Here is a 6,309-nt window from a genome sequence, read left to right on the forward strand (position 1 = left end):
CTGGTTGAGTTTTTGGACTAGAAGGTCTACCCTATCCAACTTTCTAGAAATGGCATTCAAGTCCATTTTTGCCTCGGGCTCTATATTATTTCTGACCTCATAAAGCCCTACCCTCTTTGAGGGTCCCACTGACCTTTAATAGGAATACAACAATACATTATTGATAGAATTCTCACTCAAGGTTTTGAAAAGATTATAATCTTCATCCTCGCTCTTGCTCATAAATGCCCCCTCACACGATGCATCTACCATCTACTTGTATTGATCTATTGGGCCTTCATAGAAGGCCTGCACAATTTGCCATTGGGATAGGCCATGGTGTGGGCATTTTCTCATTAACTCTTTCATCCTCTCGTAAGCTTCATGAATTTGTTCACCCAGTGTTTGGGTGAATCTCGTGATAGCTCTTCTCATGGTATTGGTTCTGCCTATAGGATAGAACTTTCTAAGGAATTCTTGTTGCATTTCTGCCCAAGTCCTAATGTGTCTCCCTATAGTCCGTAACCAATTCTTAGCCTTATCCTTCAAGGAGAAGGGGAAAATAGTCAATCTAAGGGCATCATCCTTGAAATTCTAAATCCTTACAGTTGAACATATTTCCAAAAATTCTTCTATGTTCTTGTATGGGTCCTCACTTGGGTTCCTATAGAAGGATGGGAGCATCTGGATTGTACTTGACTTAATTTCATATTGTAAGGCCTGAGTATCAAGTAACTGGATGCAGGATGAAGGGTTGTATTGTGTTGGAGTGAAGTATTCCTTTAACTTTCTAGGTTGGGCATCATTGATTCCAACCAATTGATTTCGGTGTTGATGATGGAGTTATCTCTCTATTTTAGGTATAGGTTCTATAGTTCTCTCCTTAGAGATCTCCTTCCCAACATACAACACAAAATTCCCTTTTCTTCTTATAAAAATTTTGAGTTTAATTTCAAATGTGGATTTTGAAATTTAAACTTAACTTTTGAAACTTTCTCTTTTTTTTTTTGAAATTTAAATTCAAACTCAGCCCTTGAAATTTAAATTACTAAAATCTAAATTCAAGTTAGAATTTTTAATTTTTTTTTTAAAGGCAAGCAAATCAACCACACGACCTAGGGTTTCTTAAACTAGTGGTTCAACCAATGTGAATCCTTTTAGGTTCACTTGGAATTACACCACTTCCTTTGGTTAGCCAGGTAAGAGGTGGGGATGTGGGAGGCTCCCCTTGCTCTCGCAAGGACCTAATTAGGTAACCACAAAACCCACTTAAGCTTAGCCGTTAAACCTCTTTCCTTAGACACCAACCACCGGTTATGGAAAATAATTTCAAGCTCTCCTAAAATTCAACACACCTTTGAGCCAAATGTGAGGCTTCCCAAAAGGATTTTTCTATCCAAATTTTAAATTAGGGTTAGGCTGAACCGCATGTGAATGGTGGTGATTTTTGGGCCAAGGAAGGGTGATGAAATCCCCACCTTATCTTCTTTAGGTTGGATTCCTTTAAATGAATTAACAGAAACACATAATAAGCACAACAAGGTGCAACTAACTACAAAGCATTAACAATTATTTCTAAAATGTAATTTAGCAATTAAACATAAAAAGAATAAAGCAAACAACTAAGCAAAATGAACAATTAAAATAATAAAGAGAACACCTAACACATTCAAAACTAATAATAATAATTTCAACAAATAAATAAACCTATATGATGCATGCTCTAAATATCAAACCCTAAATAATGGAATGAAAATGCAAGAGAAATATTCAAGAATTTTTTTCTCGATTTATAAATAAATATATATATATATATATATATATATATATATATATATATTTAATTCAAAATTAAAAATTTTGGGAGTTTAAATTCAAATTCAGATTTTGAAATTTAAATTCTTGAAATTTATATTTGAATTTTTTTTTTTCAATTTTCAATTTTTTATTTAATTTAAATTCAAAATTTTAAATTTGAAATTTTGAAATTCAAATTCAAATTCAAATTCAGATTCGATTTTAAATTTAAATTTAAATTCAAATTTGAAATTTAAACTCCAATTCAAAAAGTTCAACAATTTTCTATTAAGTAATTAGTTATACAATTAAACAAATAAAAGAAAGGAAATTAAATAAAGCAACAAATAATAATTGCAAACAAAAAAATAAAACAACAATTAATTGTGCTAAACAGAATTAACAAGTATCAAAAATAAATTCTTACAAACTAATTGCTAATTTAAAAATAAAATGATAAAAAATAAAATTATGCAAGAAATAGATAAAACAAAAGAAAAAAATACAAATCTAAAAAATTAAACCAAAAACAAAATAAAAAAGAAAAAAAATATACTGATTTTTTTATATTTTTTTCGTTTTTTTAATAAAATAAAAACAAATCTAAAAATTAATACGAAAATAAAAATATGCTACAATAAATAAATAAAATAATTTTTTTTGTTTTTTATCTGAAATAAAAGAGAAAAAATGAATCTAAAAAATTAAGCCAAAAAGAAAAGAAAAGAAAAGAAAACTATGCTACAAGAAATAAAATAAAATAAAATAAAATAAATGATTTTTTTTAAATCTGAAATAAAAGGAAAACACAAACCTAATAAAGCAAAAAAAAAATCGAATAAAAATTTAATATAAAGAAAGAAAAATAGATCTAGATACAAATTGGAAGCAAAATAGTACTAGAAAAAAATAAATTAGATCTAAAAAAGTTAATTAAAAAATCAAAAATCACTATTCAACTAAAAAACAATTCAAAAATAAAAAGTAAAATAGGATGATTACACATAAAACGCAATCCAATTTCTCTTCTCTTCTCTTCCGTCTCGTAGTTCCACAACGCTTTGGTAACCCAGATTTCGCTATTCCGTCCTGTAGAATCAAAGAGAAACAAGAATTAAACTGAGATAACACATCAAGTAATGAAATGAAAAAGAAAAAAAAATAATGAAACAGATCCGAAAAAAGTAAATAATTTTTTTTTTCTGTGCTTCCTCGACAATGGCGCCAAAAACTTAGTGTCTCCAGAAGCATGTCATTAAACACCCCAGAACACCAGTTAAAACATTTATAATTTTTACCATTTCTCAAACAACTACTAAAGTAGTAAATGGGTGAGAATGGGTCGTATCCATAGGGAGCAAGTGAAAAGTTAATATATACTTAGATCTGAACAAGAGAATTCAATCGGGAATGGTAGAAAATACGAATTTAAACAAGATAATAAATAAAATTCAGAATTTAATAAAGTATAGGAATCAACAAAGGAAATAAAATAAATAAATAAATAAATGATCCAGAATCCAGATCCAGTGGCGGTAGTTGCATATCAGCCAAACAGCTTGCAGAAACCCCTCTTGACAAGAATTGGGCGTCTGTCCTTTCTACAACCCTCGAACCCCTCGAGACACCTTAGCCTTGAACCGAATAGATTCGGATCTGCAAAATAGACAAGCGAACAAGAATTAAATCTAAAAGATAACATAAATAAAATTAACAGAAAAGAAAACAAAGAAAAGAAGAGAATGGTTGATCAGATCGAGTAGCAATAGTTGTAGAATAGTTGAACTTGCAGGAACCCCTCCTGACAAGATCTAGGTGTCCTTCCCTTCTACAACCCTTGAACTCCTCAATAAACCTTAGCCATGTTAATTGGGTGAATTGACCAACCCCTTCTACAGGGCCCCTGGGGTCCTTTCTATATAGAAGAGTGGACACAACTGGAAATAGGGGGAAAGATGAGGGGTGGCAGCTGGGATTTAGCAAGGCTAGAGATGCCTTAGGTTTTCTAATGGATGGCTAAAATGGTTTTGGGGTGATCCTATGGCAAAAAATAGAAGGAGAGGGCATCCAATATTATGTAGGGCTGAGATTTGGGTGCCTAGAAATGGATGATGTAGATTAAAACATCTAGGGTTGAAGGGTTTAGATTAAAAGAATATATGGTGCCCTAGATTGAATGGTTGAGATATAGGATGGAGGGAGTGGCTAAGATTTAATGGTAAGGAGCTGAATGGTGAGGATTAGCATAATAAGTGGCACCCTAGGGTTTAAATGCTATAAAGGAGAGCCCTAAAACGACTGGTTGAGATTAAAAGAGGTTGAGGGTGGAGATTAAACACCTATGGGCGGGTAGGGTTTGCTAAGAGTGAAAAGATTAGGTTAAAAAGGCTCCCTAGGATTTGCTAAGGAGAGGGGAGCATGGTAATACAATAGGATGTGCGCTAACTGGGTTTGGCAGATAGAGGCGCCCTCCTCTTCTCAGTTCTTTACAAAAACATCCCCTCTCTCAGTTGGTTTTCACACTAGCTTCTCAAAAACTGCACTTCGGCCTAGAAAATTTCCTAGTTTTCTATATAATTTGCATAGAGACCCTCAAAGGTCACATAATTGATTTTAACTGGGAAAATAGTACACTTTGACTATTCTAAGGCCAAAAATACCCCTAAATTTATGCCCTTAAGACATCAAAATGCAGGGTTATCACTCTCTGCTAGATGACTGCCCGGGAAGGCTTTATGCAACTGTTAAAGGATCATGCCAACGTGTTTACTTGGTCGGTGGCAGATATTCTGGGGATTGACCCCAAAGTCATCACACACCGCTTGAACTGCTGAGTTTCATGTATGCCTTCTTGGGGAACTCCTGAGTTTCATCACCAACTGTGAACTATTCTACTACAAGGTGATGCACTTTGGCCTCAAGAATGCCGGTGCCACCTATCAGCGGCTGGTGAATGAGGTATTTAAGGACCATTCGGCCAAAATGTGAAAGAATACATCGACGACATGCTCGTGAAGAGCAAGAAGGCCGAACACCACCTTGCTAACCTAAAGGAAGTCTTCGGCACCCTTAGGTAGTATAAAATGAAGCTGAACCCAACCAAATGCATTTTCGGGGTCAGCTCGGTTAAATTCCTAGGATTCATGGTGACACAGAGAAGGATTGAAGCAAATCCAAAGAAAATACAGGCCATCCTCGACATGAAATCGCCCCAGACTCATAAAGAAGTGCAATGACTCATTAGTAGAGTAGCCACCCTTAGCAGATTCATGTCCAAATCTGCAGACCAGTGTTTTCCCTTTGTCAAAGCCCTCAAGATATTGAAGGACTTCCAGTGGACTGAGAAATGCGAACGATTTTTTCAAGGGTTGAAGCAGTATTTGAGTTTGTTGCCTCTCCTCACAAAACCGAGCCTAGGGGATGAGCTATTGCTCTACCTCTCAGTCGGGGATGAGGTTGTCAACTCGGTGCTGGTTAAGAAGGAAGACCGACTACAAAGGCCGATCTACTATACCAACAAAGTCCTTAGTGGCAAAGAAACCCAGTACTCCCACTTGGAAAAAATGGCCTTGGCACTAGTTACCTCGGCCAGAAAGCTCAGGCCATACTTCTAGGCCCACAACATTTGAGTGTTCATTGACCAGCCACTTAAGCAAGTCTTCCAAAGGCCAGAAGCATCTGGCTACTTGATCAAATGGAGCATAGAGCTAAGTGAGTTTGACATTGAGTATGCACCACGACCTGTGATCAAAGCTCACTCTCTGGCTGACTTCATTACTAAATGTACGTTCACTACCAAAGATCTTGCCCCGCCGCCACAAGTATGGACTCCGCATGTGGATGGCTCATCAAATCAGCAAGGTAGCAGGGTTGGCCTCATTCTCCTCAGCCCAAATGACACAGTGTTAGAGCATGCTCTCAGGTTTGAGTTTAGAGCATCCAACAACAAAGCTGAGTATGAGGCCCTGATTACTGGACTTCGCCTCGACTTAAACCTGGGAGCCTAGAGAATTGAAGCCTTCTGCGACTCCTAATTGGTAGTCAACTAGATCCTTGACCAGTTTGAGATGCGGACACCTATGATGGCGAGCTATCTATAGAAGGTGCTAGAGTTCATCCACCGGCTTGAGCATTTCAACATCCAGCAGATTCCTTGAGCTAAAAATACTTGAGCCGATGCACTGTCAAAACTAGCTAGCTCCCCAAAAGTTGACCTTGATGCAATAGTGCGGTTAGATACACCGGCTTAGTTGAGCATCGCATTGACAACCCTCCTCATCCTTCCGGTGTAGCATGGTTCATTCTAGATGGACCCCATCACAAAGTTCCTCCGAGAAGGCATGCTTCCAGAAGATTGGACAGAAGCAAAGAGGCTCCAACATAGATCAGCCCGGTATTGCCTCATCCAAGGTCAGCTCTACCATCGCTCGTGCACTCTCCCCTACCTGAAGTGTCTCTCCCCAACCAAGGTAAATTATGTCCTCAGGGAGATCCATGAAGGTATCTGCAGAGACCACCCCGACGCACGCACCA

General features: G+C 36.6%; 1 non-coding gene across 1 annotated transcript; it reads left to right on the top strand.

Moving 5' to 3' along the window:
- The first annotated feature begins 310 nt into the window (after positions 1-310).
- On the top strand, positions 311-417 carry LOC148875484 (small nucleolar RNA R71). Its single transcript, XR_016106351.1, has one exon. It is a non-coding gene; the product is annotated as a small nucleolar RNA R71 (small nucleolar RNA).
- Positions 418-6,309: the final 5,892 nt, after the last annotated feature.

This window comes from Nelumbo lutea, chromosome 1, assembly GCF_056320005.1.
Source record: "Nelumbo lutea isolate HS-2025 chromosome 1, American lotus-T2T, whole genome shotgun sequence".
NCBI lineage: Eukaryota > Viridiplantae > Streptophyta > Magnoliopsida > Proteales > Nelumbonaceae > Nelumbo > Nelumbo lutea.